This window comes from Aotus nancymaae, unplaced genomic scaffold, assembly GCF_030222135.1.
Source record: "Aotus nancymaae isolate 86718 unplaced genomic scaffold, 86718_ANA_hifiasm-v0.15.2.pri h1tg000020l, whole genome shotgun sequence".
NCBI lineage: Eukaryota > Metazoa > Chordata > Mammalia > Primates > Aotidae > Aotus > Aotus nancymaae.
In genome coordinates, this window is record NW_026988432.1 from 53,861,154 (window position 1) to 53,875,492 (window position 14,339).

The window sequence follows — 14,339 nt, forward strand, 5'->3', positions numbered from 1 at the left end:
ATCGCTTGAACCTGGGAGGCAGAGGTTGCGGTGAGCTGAGATCTAACCATTGCACTACAGCCTGGGCAACAAGAGTGAAACTCCATCTCAAAAACAAGACAACAAAAAAAACATGTCTTGGGCCAGACTTTGGGTGGCTGAGGCAAGAGGATCATTTGAGGCCAGGAGTTCAAGATGAGCTTGGGCAACATAGTGAAACCTTGTCTCCTATTTTAAAAAAACAAACCAAAATAGCTGGGCACAGTGGTACATGCCTCTAGCTCTAGTTACTGTGGAGGCTGAGGTGAGAGGATCACTTGAGCACAGAAGTTCAAGGCTGCAGTGGGCTATGATTGTGCCACTATACTCTAGCCTAGGTGACAGAGTGGAGACCCTGTCTCTAAAATTTAAAAAAAAAAAAAAAAAGCCGGGCGCGGTGGCTCACGCCTGTAATCCCAGCACTTTGGGAGGCCAAGGCGGGTGGATCACGAGGTCAAGACATCGAGACCATCCTGGTCAACACGGTGAAACCCTGTCTCTACTAAAAATACAAAAAATTAGCTGGGCATAGTGGTGCGTGCCTGTAATCCCAGCTACTCAGGAGGCTGAGGCAGGAGAATTGCCTGAACCCAGGAGGCGGAGGTTGCAGTGAGCCGAGATCACGCCATTGCACTCCAGCCTGGGTAACAAGAGCGAAACTCCGTCTCAAAAAAAAAAAAATTTGTTCACCCATTTATCTCCAGGAACTAGGCCAGTGCCTACTACTGAATCAGTATTCTGTGAGTAAATGAATGAAATGGACATTCCCTGATGGATTCTGTTTCTATATAAGTGGGAGCCTTTGGGTGCTTTCAAAATTCTTAGGGTTTTTTTTTGTTTTTGAGATGGAGTCTTGCTCTGTCGCCCAGGCTGGAGTGCAGTGGTGTGATCTCCATTCACTGCAACCTCTGCTCCCTGGGTTCAAGCAATTCCCTGCCTCAGCCTCCTGAGTAGCTGGGATTACAGGTGCCCACTACCATGCCCGGCTAATTTTTTTTGTATTTTTAGTAGAGATGGGGTTTCACTGTCTTGGCTAGGCTGGTCTTGAACTCCTGACCTTATGATCCACCCACCGCAGCCTCCCAAAGTGCTGCGGTTATAGGTGTGAGCCACCGCACCTGGCCAAAATTCTCAGATATTTAAATGAGATTGTATGGGGCCACTTTAACAATGGAAATGGCCCTATACAATTTTTAAATGAGAGAAGCTTAGGCATCCTCATAGATAGGTTCTAAAGAAGCTTTAAGAACCACATGGAATAAATTTCGAAGTTCCAAAGATGTGCTGAAAAAACATCTTTAACAGAGAAGCAGTTATTTTGAACGCTTCATAACACTGAGTTTCTCATATTTTGTGGCTTAGAACAGTATTTCCCAAACTTTTTCAATTTCAGCATACTTAGAAAATGAACACTTGGGTTATACACTGTGATGAAAAGATGAGACTGCTTCCATTCAGCAGCAACCGAAGTTGAGACTACAGTCACCTCAGGCCCAGTGCTGCCACCTTCAGGGCTAGGTTTTTAATGTCCCAGCACTCTATTGGAGGCCCCTGGCTGGAATGCTGAATTTAAAAACTGTAGTGAAATAGTTAAAATTGTAAATTTACGTTATGTATATCTAGGCACCAACTTTTTAAAAAAATTGTGTGATAGCAGTACAGCTCTAGGATTCTTAAAAGTAAAATTTTGGAACTCATGTAGATTTAAAAGTCATCTAACTCAAGCCATTTTACAAATGAAATCCTGTAGATTCTACAATCTATGCTTAACTCCTGCAGCTGGGTAGTTGAGTGTTGTGAAGGGAGAATGACATATCAGGTTAGACTGATATCACTAAAATCATATGGTTTCAAACTTCATGCAGGGCATCAGTTAATCCTTAAAATAGCCTTTGTTCAGCTGCTTTTATTTTCTCTGCTGTCTTCCAAACTTTTACTATTTTCAGTCCTCAAGCCTCTGAAAGTATTTTCACTCTAGGCAGACAACCTAACCACTGGACTAAACAAGACAATTGAGCTCAACAAGTGTGATCTTCCTAAATTTGTTTTTTTCTTTCTCAACCCCATGAATTGGGCAATACCATTTGCCGTTAAAAATACAACCTGAGGCCAGGCAGGGTGGCTCATATCTGTATTCCCAGGGCTGTGGGAGGCCCGCGGGAGGCTCACTTGAGATTTGAGAAACTGCAGTACAGGCTGGATGACAGAGCCAGAACCTGTCTCTTAAAACACACATACACAACATGCACACACACACGCACGCACACACAAACACATGCACAAGCAATCCGGTTGCTTCTTACCTTCCTGTCCACCCCGGTTCAAGCTACCATCAACCTTTTCTATGGAAATATCCTCCTTTTAAAAAAATAATAAATAATCTTTCTGTCATCCACTCTTTTCTCCATTACAGTATATTCTCCAGCAGCAGTCAGAGACCCTTTAAAATCTGTCAGAATATCACACTCCTGCTCAAAGCATATCAGGGTCTTCCCATCACCCTAGAATAAAATCCAAACTCCTTTTCATGGTGTCAGGACGAGTCAGGCACTATATTCTGCTGATGATACCTCTTCAAATATGATTTTGAATTAGTGTTTTCCTTTCCAACCTCACATATTGCCCTAGTTTAGGCCCTGGTATTTCTTACCTAGACAACAGCCTCCCAGCTTCCAGTCTTGTTTACCTTAATTCAGTCCTCCCACAGCTGCCCAACATCTAAATCATTATTTCTGATCCTGGCATTCCTTTGCTTAAAACTCTTCAAAAGCCTATTACCAGACTGGCACAGTGGTTGACACCTATAATCCCTGCACTTTGGGAGGCTGAGGCAGATGGATTGCTTGAGGTCAGGAGTTCAAGACCAGCCTGGCCAATATGGTGAAACCCCATCTCTACTAAAAATACAAAAATTAGCTGGGCGTGGTGGAGGGACACCTGTAATCCCAGCTCAGGAGGCTGAGGGAGGTGAATCGCCTGAGCCCAGAGGGTGGAGGTTGTAGTGAGCCGAGATCACACCATAGCACTCCAGCCTGGGTGACAGAGCAAGACTATGTCTAAAAAAAAAAAAATGTCTACTGCCTAAAGATTAAAATTCAGTTTCTTTAAAATTTCACACAAGCTATTATCCTTACACAGTTTCTGCTGCACCCCTTGCTCTTTCCCTCTTTCAACAGGAAGCTGCTTTTATTCCTTTCTCATTCCCTTTGCTGTTTCTTAGTCTTGGCTCATACAATGTTTTTTCTCTTGGAATTACTTTCACCCCCATTTTTTACACCTCACCTTTTCTTATTCTTTAGGACTCAGCTCAGGCACTACCTCTTTCAGGAGACTAACCTAAGTTTTCTCTTCATCCTTCCTTCTTACACCCTTTCACAAATGGCCTTCCTCATTCTCCATTCTCCATGATTGTAATTTAATTAGCCTCATTGTTGAAAATAAACTGGGCTCTCTCAGTCAGGATTTTAGTGAAACACCTATTATAATCATCTCACTTTATTTTTTAGACTTTTAAATTTGTTTCTTATCATTTTGGCACACGTGCTTTTTTACTTGCCTTACACTAGATATGTACATTTGGAAAATGAATATAAATTAACTTCTAATACCATTAGAAAAATGGTTATACTAGCTTTCCCAGCCCTGATTGTGAGTTGTTTCATGTGCCAAATTTAAAATCAAGTAGATTGAAATCAAGTAGATTTGAATTATGTTGTAATCTCAGAAGGGACAGTGTAGGAAGTGCTTCAAAAAATTGTGATCATGTTCTACAGTCAATGATGGCATATAGCCATATTCTTAGCCTTTTTTTTTTTTTTTTTCATTATGGAAAGAGTCCTGAGATGGGAGATAGGATGAGAGATTAAATTCTGACCCTATCTGATTATCTGTGTGTTTCCTAGACAAGTCTTATTTCCCTCACTGAAAGAGAATATTAATACTCACTGTGCCCAAAGGGTTGTTGTAAGAATAAAATAATATATTTGAAATTTCTTAAAGAAGAATTAAGGGAAGTTTGAAGCAGCTTGCCTATTGGGAGAGTGGCAGAAGGCTTTCCAGGCAGAAAGCATGTGTGAAGACTATATTGTGGGGAGTCATTGTTGAGTTCTATAACTGCAAGGCTATAGTAATGTATTTGTATAAGTTGATATTGGGAAGGCATCAGCTGCACCATCTAATTTGCTGAATGAATTCTAATTTTTAATTCTAATCCTGTTGAGCAAATAATTTCTCTGTACTTTGGTTGTTGACCAATGAAATGAAGATAATAATATATACCTTGAATATTTTACAGGATTGTGATAGGATTAAATTATATATATATATATATATATAAACTGTAACAATGTAAGAAACTGTTGTTAACAGTAGATATATTTAAGAGCTACAACTAATCAGAGAGATCTCTCCAATGGCTAAAGTTGTATAATTATAGTGAAACTGTTGAATTGCTAGGCAAATTGTGAAAGATTTATAATTATAGAAAGGATTACACTATATTGTTAAATGCTTTTACATATGTTATCTTGATTTACATAATTGAGTTTAGGTAAGTTAGGTAGTATTATTATTATATGGTTGTTATTAGTTTTATTATATTCCAAAAGATTTAAAAAATGATCTAACCAAATGGCAAAATTATATCGAAAGAAGAAACTAATCTATTCATTTATTTCATTAATTAGTGGTTACAATAAATCATTCATTGGCCAAGCGCGGTGGCTCATGCCTGTAATCCCAGCACTGTGGGAGGTCAAGGCAGATGGATTGCTTGAGTCCAGGAGTTTGAGACCAAACTGGACAACATGAGGAAACCCCATCACTATAGAAAATACATAAAAATTAGCTGGGCATGCTGATGCGAGCCTGTAGTCTGAGCTATTCCATAGGCTGAGGTGGAGGATTGTTTCAGCCTGGGAGGTGGAGGTTGCCGTGAGCTGAGATCTTGCCACTGCACTACAGCATAGGTGACAGAGTGAGACCGTCTCTCAAAAAAATTAATAATAATAAGTTAATGTCCGTTATTATTGGGCTTTTTCCAGCAATGAGTGTCTCCACTTTTTTGTATTTGCTGTGCACTATTCAGTTTTCCTGTTTCATCTTTATTCATTAGCTACTTTACCTAACTTCTAAGGAGACAGCGTTTTGGTATTTTTTTTTAAACTCACATTTAATTATTATAACAGAATTCAAGTTAAATGAAAAGATGATGTGCTTTTAGTCAGATTTCTTTTCTCTTTGCACCTATTTCTCCTTCACTTTCTCTGAACTAAGTTTACATATTATGCAAACAAATATGGTATTTACTTAATTAAAGTACATGATTAACTGTTTCATTTTTAAATTTTTAATCTGCTTGACTAGCGCATTCACATAATGTGTTTTTCAGAGCCAAGCCTCAGGATCACATTATAGGTTATAATGAATTACTTCTTGTAACTAGACCCTCTTGGACACAGTCCAAGACAAACTTGTACTATTCAAAATTGTGTGTTTCACTGTAATGAAAAGTGTTACTTGAGGGTCCAGTGTAGTCAATCTGTTTTTACTATAACTTTACCAATGTAAAAATTTAAACAATGAAGTCTTTGCATCAATGCTGGACATAAAAGTATTTACGGAGTTCATACTGATTGTCCATTTTGCTGCTGTTTGGCCCTTTAAAAATTGGCCACCAAATTCAGGAAATAAATTGAAGCTTATTAGAAAATACCTTTCTCACAGAAGATCAAGTTTCAGTGCATCTCGGGTTTTGTGGGAATGGATCAAATACATCAGACAAAAATAGGCTAAAGTTCCTTCTTCTCCATTTGAAATTGCTGTACTCATTTCTCGGAACATCTATTTTAATTGTATTTTGTATTAGAATTACATTGGTAAAACTAAAGAAGAAGCAGTTTGACCATACTTGTCCTATAACTTGATGTATTGGACACGTCTTGGGCCCTGCTTGCTCCAGGTATTTCAGTGGCAACCAGATTCATGCAGGTGAAACTTGACAGTCCCTCACCTGACTTTTTGTCCTGGGAGCTTCTCTGAAGCCAGCAGAATCAAGTATGCAACTTGAAAGCATAAGAAATTAGCAACCTGAGAGGCAACTCTTAACTGATGAAAGTCAGAACTTGTGGATAAGTGCCCTTCTCTTGTGCTTTCTGACAGGTTATTCTGGGGTAGTTTCACGGCGCCTAAGAAGACACTGGGCTTGAGCCTTGTTTGCCCATAGTGGTGGATGAACTCAAGAATGAACTTTTGTATTGGCCTTCCTTCCTTTCACCTAATCTCTTACTCCTGTTTCTGGGTGCTTTCCCAAATAAAGAACTTGCACATAAGCCAGAGGGCTCAGGCTCTTACTCTCCATGGGGAACCTAGATTAAAAGATAAAGGGGAAACTTGAGATTTCTATTTCATTATTTTTGAATTATTAATGGAAATTTTAACTTATAAAAATTTGCATGCATGGATGGGACAGTCACATTAATCGTATCAGTCATTTGTAAGAATGTTAATGACCCAAGATTGGTTGAACATGTGCATTTGAAGTTATTTTTCTGATAGTGTTAATGGGTTAGATTTGAAGACACTCACACACTTGCTCATTTTTTCTTATAGGCAGGAGAATCTTGCTGCTCTCCAGTGATTACCAACCAGAGATTCTAATGTGATATGTTTGGAGTGAAGTTATCAATCTGCATTTTTAATAGGCATCCTCCAGGTGAGTCAGATGGTCATAGGCTGTGCTTTGAGAAACATTGCTAGGTTATCACAGTAGTAATAATGCTGGGTATTATTAGCTGCATAAAGTTATAATTAATCTTGTATTTCTTAATGTTTCAAAAGTCAGTGAGAAAGTCATTGGATTTAAAATATTTTCATGTTGGAAGGAAGTGTTTCTCACTTCTAATCTAAATCATTGTAGATATGATAGGCAAAGAACTTGCAAGTGAATAGATTTAAGATATAACTTTGAAACTAAGAATTTGTCACTCAAGTTACATTTCCACTTTGTCAGGGGTACATAACTTCAAAGATAATAGTTTCTGGTTGTTTCTAAGGCTGTATGTCTTTAACACATGAACTATTATGTTCTTTATTTCCCAGTAAATTTTGGATTTATAGACAGTTTAGTTGTTAGTTCTGAGTTACCCAAATTAGCTATTTGTATTAAAACATTTTATTTATTTACTTATTTATTGAGACAGGGTTTCACTCGGTTGCCCAGGCTGGAGTATAGCAGTGTGAACACAGCTCCCTGCATCCTTGATCTCTTGGAATCAAGTGATCCTTCTGCTTCAGTGTCCTGTTGTAGCTGGGGCCACAGGCCTGTACCACTATGCCTAGCTAATTTTTTATTTTTTGTAGATACTGAAGTCTCGCTTTGTTTCCCAGGCTGGTCTTGAACTCCTGGGCTCAAGCAATTCTCCTACCTTGGCTTCCCAAAGTGCTGGGATTATAGGTGTGAGCCACCATTCCCCATCAGAACATTTTAAAAAACATATTTAAGGGCCGGGAGTGGTGGCTCAAGCCTGTAATCCCAGCACTTTGGGAGGCCGAGGCGGGTGGATCACAAGGTCAAGAGATCGAGACCATCCTGGTCAACATGGTGAAACCCCGTCTCTACTAAAAATACAAAAAATTAGCTGGGCATAGTGACGCGTGCTTGTAATCCTAGCTACTCAACAGGCTGAGGCAGGAGAATTGTCTGAACCCAGGAGGTGGAGGTTGCGGTGAGCCGAGATCGTGCCATTGCACTCCAGCCTGGGTAACAAGAGCAAAACTCCGTCTCAAAAAAAAAAAAAAAGTTTAAAATTTTTGTTTTTTTCCTGCCTTCTTTGCAACTGTTTGTAGTAATCTCTACTGTAAACATTTAAAAGTAAATTCAAATTAAATGCTAATTTAATGACTGGTCACATAGACTAAATTGCTTAGATATCTAATAAAATAGTTTTAAGAATATATAATTAATTAGGCTGGGCGTGGTGGCTCACACCTGTAATCCCAGCATTTTGGGAGACCGAGGAGGGTGGATCACCTGAGGTTAGAAGTTCAAGATCAGCCTGGCCAACATGGTGAAACCCCGTCTCTACTAAAATACAAAAATTAGCCCGGTGTGGTGGCATGCACCTATAATCCCAGCTACTTGGAGACTGAGGCGGAAGAATCACTTAAACCTGGTAAACAGAGGTTACAGTAAGCCAAGATTGTACCACTACACTCCAGCCTGGGTGACAGAGCAAGACTCTGTCTTAAAAAAAAAGAATATGTAATTAATTAGTGGGCTAAATTGGTGAAATGATTCTTTTGTCTTTCTGCACACCATCTACATGCGGTGTCTACAATTTAAGTGAAAACAAGATTCTTTTAGCATGGATTTAAATTGGAATTATAGCATCAGCAGAAAGCTTTTTGTAAAGCAATTAACTATCTTTCAGGAAATTAAAGTTGATTACAAGAGATCAATAAGATCAGTTTGTGTTATAAATGGGTTATTAATTTGTTCTAATATTAACTTTTAACCAGTTTTTTGCTCTTTATTCATTCAATGGAAGATGTGTCAATTGACCTATTTTTAGTTTGTTGTGGTATTCTGAACTCCCTTCTGACGAATACATTTCACAAAAAGCTCCTCCTTTGTGATCTTTGCTCATCGGCTCCATTCCCTAATCAATTAATCAGTCTGAGGCAAATTTAATATTATCTTTAGAAAATGTTAAATCCTCTTCTATCTTCTTGTGCTCCGTACAGTTTGGAGTCACTCTCCTCATCGTTATTTGCTATCAAAATAATGTAATATAATTTAATATTAGCCTATAATTTTAATTCAGAAGGGATTTTTTTTTTTAATAGGAGGAAACACATTCTAGGTCCCTGAAAAAATAATTCAGTTGGTAGTAGAAAAAGCACAATCCTTAGAGCATGCAGAAATTCTTCAGCTGAGGTAGGAAGATTCAAGACTAGCCTAGGGAACATAAGGAGACCACATCTCTACAAAAATTTAAAAAAAAAAATTACGCAGGTGTAGTGGCATGTGGCTGTGGTCCCAGCTACATGAGAGGCTGAAGTAGGAGGATCACTTGAGCCCAGGAAGTCAAGACTACAGTGAGTTGTGTTTGTGCCACTGCATTCCAGCCTGGGTAACAGAGCAAGACCCTGTCTAAAAAGAGAAAGAAAGAGAAAGAGAGAAAGAGAGAGAAGGAGAGAGAGAGAGAAAGAAAGAGAAATAAAGAAAGAAAAGATGGCTCACGCCTGTAATCTCAGCACTTTGGGAGGCTGAGGCGGGTGGATCACGAGGTCAAGAGATTGAGACCATCCTGGTCAACATGGTGAAACCCCGTCTCTACTAAAAATACAAAAAATTAGCTGGGCATGGTGGCACGTGCCTCTAATCCCAGATACTCAGGAGGCTGAGACAGGAGAATTGCCTGAACCCAGGAGGTGGAGATTGCGGTGAGCCGAGATCGCGCCATTGCACTCCAGCCTGGGTAACAAGAGCGAAACTCCGTCTCAAAAAAAAAAAAAAAAAAAGAAAGAAAGAAAGAAAAAATGAATGAGAAAACAAGAAAAATTCTTGACCAGTTAATTTGATGTCATGTTAGATAATAGATAAAAACAGCTATTGGAAACGTTACAAATTGGAAGGCACAAGTAAGAAGGCACAGTAAGATATGGTCATGCACTGAATAGCAATGTTTTGATCAGCAATGGAACACAAATGCTACAGTGGTCCCATAAGATTATAGTACCGCATATTTTTACCGTACCTTTTCTATGCCAGTATATGTTTAGATACACAAACACTTATCACTGTGTTATAGTTGTTTACAGTATTCAGTACAGTATCATGCTGTACAAGTTTATAACCTGGAAGCAATAAGACATACCATATAGCCTAGGTGTGTAGTAGGCTCTGCCATTGAGGTTTGTGTAAGTAGACTCTGTAATGTTCACACAACAATGAAATCTAATTTCTAATTTCTAAAATAATTTCTAATTTCTCATAATGTATTCCTGTTATTTGATGCATGACTGCATTATAATTTGAATTATCTGTGTCACACTTGCTTCCATTAGTACAGATGATTGAAATTGAATTTTTAAAAAGTATTTAAGGCTTTTAATCATCTTGATGTACTGCTCTCACAACACCTTTAATAAAGACTTCTTTGCAGTGAATCTTTAAGTGGATTGGATTGCATGGGTTTCTGATTTTTTTTTAATTTAAGAGGGTTAAAATATTTTCCAACATTATATCTTTTTTAATTTTTTTTTTTTTTTGAAACAGAGTCTCACTCTGTTGCCCAGGTTGGAGTGCAATGGCATGATCTTGGCTCACTGTAATCTCTCCCTGGTAGCTGGGATTACAGGTGCATGCTACCATGCCTGGCTAATTTTTGTATTTTTAGTAGAGATGGGGTTTCACTGTGTTGGCCAGGCTGGTCTTGAATTCCTGACCTCATGGTTCACCCACCTAGGCTTCCCAAAGTGCTGGGATTACAGGCATGAACTACTGCGCTCAGCTCCAACATTATATCTTAATGCCTTCCAAGATTGCTGATTTAATTTTTATTTTTCTGACACAAATTACATACATATTCTAAGTTAAAGTTGACTTATCTTACTGAAAGAAAATACTGAAATACTTCAGCAAATACTGAAGCTATTTGTTGAAATGTATTATATAGTCTATAAAAGGAATGCGAAGGATACTGACATTTGCTGAGCACCTGCTATGTTCTACAAACTATGTGAAGTGTTTTACATGATATCTCATTTAATTCTTCTAACAACTCTGGAAGAATGGTATTAGTTTCCTTAACTTACAGATAGAGGAAAGAGAACTCAGAGAGTTTAGTAATTTCCAAGGGGAAAGTAATCTGTAAAAGAGTTATTCAAACCCATGCCAATTTGGCTCAAAAGCTCACATGTTTTTCAGTATACTGCCTTTTTTCTTATAAAGTTAGGAAGCAAATGAAAGTGATTATTTTTCAGAGTCAACTTGGACTGAACTAAAATGACCAAATTTAGAAGCATTTCCCAGGTAAGATTTTACCAGTGAAAAGATAAGAGGATTAGGAGAATTAACATTTACTACCAGAATCACAATTGAAATTTTTGGGCCTTTTCTTCTCAAACTTTCTATAATCATATTTCCTAGGAATTCCTCAAATTAAAAATGTTTAAAACATGTTTTGAGCACTTGTGTGCAAAGCTCACCCCTTAAATAACAGCTTCTGTCACCTCTAAGATGGATTTTTAAGTCCTGTGATTTCTGTCTTCATAACATAATTTTCCTGTCTGTTCTAACCAAATTTTAGGAATGTTGTATTAACTTAGGTAAATCCTAAATTATGAGTGTATAAGAATGACTAAAATAATACAAAAATACATGCATACATACTAAAAAAATAGACAGTTGAGACAGCTTAAAGCAATATTAAGTCAGAAAGTGAGAGCGGGATCTACAAATTGGACAAATATGAAAGAATGTGAGGCCTTTAAGAGATTAGCATTTGAAGTGGTAATCACCTTCATTATCAATGGCAATCCCATATATTCAGCCACCATCCCAAGAATGTTTGGGGCAATAATGACATAGATTAAAATATAAAAACAAATTATTTCTTAGTTCACCAAAGATTCATTAACACAACTATACAACACAGTTTTACCTTTTTAGATTAGATTTCATGTATTCAGAGAAGTCAGTGTAGGGTAATGAAAAAATGATTGGTCTTGGTAGTATTCAGGAAACCTGGATGTTCTGGCCCTAGATCCACCCTTAGATTATATAGTAGTGACTTAGCTATATTTTGGGGCTTTTCATTCCTTAATTCAAAAATAAGGTGTTGGATTCATTGGTTATCCTTTAAGTGTCCTTCTTAGGTAAAAAATGTTACAATTCTAAGTTCTTTTAGTGGAAAACACATGCAGATATTTAGGAAGAAAAGAAGTTGCAGTTGTTAAGAAAGCTAGCATTGTTGACAAAAAGAGTTATGTGAAATCGTGTGGCCAGGAATAAAAAGAAATGCATCCGTTACTAAAAGAGTAAAAAGATTTTAAATGAGTGGAACACTTTTTGACTAGGTGCTGAGGTATGTTGGTCTGTATTAAATGCATACACACTTGGGAAGCCGAGGTGGGTGGATCACCTGAGGTCAGAGTTCGAGACCAGCCTGCCTAACATGGCAAAACCCTGTCTCTACTAAAAATACAAAAAAATTAGCCAGGTGTTGTGCCTGGCGCCTGTAATCCCAGCTGCTTGGGAGGCTGAGGCAAGAGAATCTCTTGAACCCAGGAGGTGGAGGTTGCAGTGAGCTGCGATTGCGCCACTGCACTCCAGCCTGGGCAACAAGAACAAAACTCCGTCTTAAAAAAAAAAAATACACACTCCTAATTTGATTGACAAATTTATATCCTCAGTTTTTAAAAAATATCACAATGTATCAAAATTTTGAAGGACTCAATTTATAGAAAATACATAAAAGTAATATTTAATAGGACTCGCACATATTTGAAAATGAAAATTCCATTAAATGAAAACTGTAGAATCCTCTCCCAAAATATAGAATTAAGCTTGAAATTTTACCCATGGATTTTACATAAAAAGTATATGTAGTTCTTAAATAGCTCTCTTCAAAACCATAAACATTAAAAATTCTCAATAAATAAATTAGAATCCCAAATTAATCTTTAAACAGTAAGTCCTGTGTTTTAAACACAGTATGGTTTAAATTTTTAAAATTACTGTATACAATATATTCCCCAGAAACACTAACAATGTGCTCTATTGCTATATATATTAGCTGAAAACTAGGTTTCATGTAGTAAATTCAGAAAAATTCAGCCAATTGAAAGTTTTGATCCTTATTACCAAAAACTTGTCAAAACACAATTTATGCTGAATAAAATTAACATTGGTTTGCTGAATCAGTACATTCCTTTTGCAGATAAAACATTACATAGCTTTTCAGCAGTTTATCTAGATTACCAGAAATTCTATGTAGAACTGCCTAAGAAGTAGGACTACGAAGCATCCAAGGGTTTTCTCTGCAAAAAATGAAATCTCATCATTTATTTACACTTTTAAATGTATTCTTTGTCAACATCCTAAAGAAACTAATATTATAGCCTTTGCGTTAGAAAATAAATTATAGCCTTTGAGTTTGAACATAATGATGAAGTGGGAACCCTAGGGACAATGAAAAGGATGCATCAGCCTTGCTCAGTTCAAGGCAAAGTCCTATTAAGATGACAAGAAAGCATTCAGTGTAAATATGTTAACATTTTTTAAAATTTCCAGGTAAAATCATATGTTAGCTGTTATGTTAAATTCAATGCCCCAGAAGACATGAGCTTCTATTCAACCTAATATCAGTAAATAAAGGGGTAGGATGGTATGCCAAAATAAATCTAAAGGGATTGGTAACATTCATTTTACGTGATACAAACTACTAAAATAAATTAATTGGATTAAGTCAAGAGAGAGCTAAAAGGAAGATTTTTAATATAAATGAAAGGAAAATCCAAGTATTCTTTCACCTAAAAAGTTTTTCAGACCTAATAGGCATGACAAAACCTGTCTTCATTCCTTTCTATTCAGCTCAGCAAGTGCTTCTGAGCTCCAATAGTTAATCAGTTACCAGATTCCACAATCTTTGTTTTCACACTCCTCAATTTTTGCTGTGAATTGTTCCTCTAATGTACTTAGGATCACCATCAGGCCAATACTTTTTGTTTTTGGCCTTAAAAAGGCAATTACTATTTATCCACAATTAGATTTACCATATAAAATTGTTACCATATAGTAACAGCCTGTAAAACATAATAATTATATTATGAAGAAGTAGATGGCTTAATATAAATCATTAACATGTGAAATTTATTTGGCAAAATTATTCAGTCCAGATTTTAAGATGACTATAGCCATGCACAACTTACAAAAAAGTATAGTAAGAGAATATTATATACCAAATAACCTTTATGCAGACGAATCAATGAACATAATGCAAGTGTTATAAAACAATATCTAGCTTTACAGAAAAGGTATAATGCAGGTATTACTATGTTAAAAATCGATTATCTTTTTAAATATCGTTTCTTAATTTAACTTTCCAAAATGCATAGAAAACTGAGAAATTTTAAATATATACTTACCCTTCAATTTATTTAGAAAACTTCTGCTCTTGGTGAAAAGCAGAAATTGTTTCACTGCTCACTTTCCCTGAAGCTATGAACTTAAACATTAAATCAGTGGACACCACCTCTCTGGACCACACTAGTTTACTAGACACTACTCCTATGTGGAAGAGTTCTGCTGCATCTAA

General features: G+C 37.0%; 1 protein-coding gene and 1 pseudogene across 1 annotated transcript in view; one reads left to right on the forward strand and one right to left on the reverse strand.

The window, feature by feature from the left end:
* The window catches only part of RBBP8 (RB binding protein 8, endonuclease), a 106,352-nt gene extending 92,033 nt beyond the window's left edge, over positions 1–14,319 (reverse strand). The window contains exon 1 of the mRNA XM_012445038.2: positions 14,170–14,319. The gene's annotated coding sequence lies outside the window, so the exon portion shown is untranslated. The remainder of the gene's footprint in view (positions 1–14,169) is intronic.
* The window catches only part of LOC105712104 (ubiquitin-conjugating enzyme E2 C-like), a 30,536-nt pseudogene that overhangs the window by 2,944 nt on the left and 13,253 nt on the right, over positions 1–14,339 (forward strand).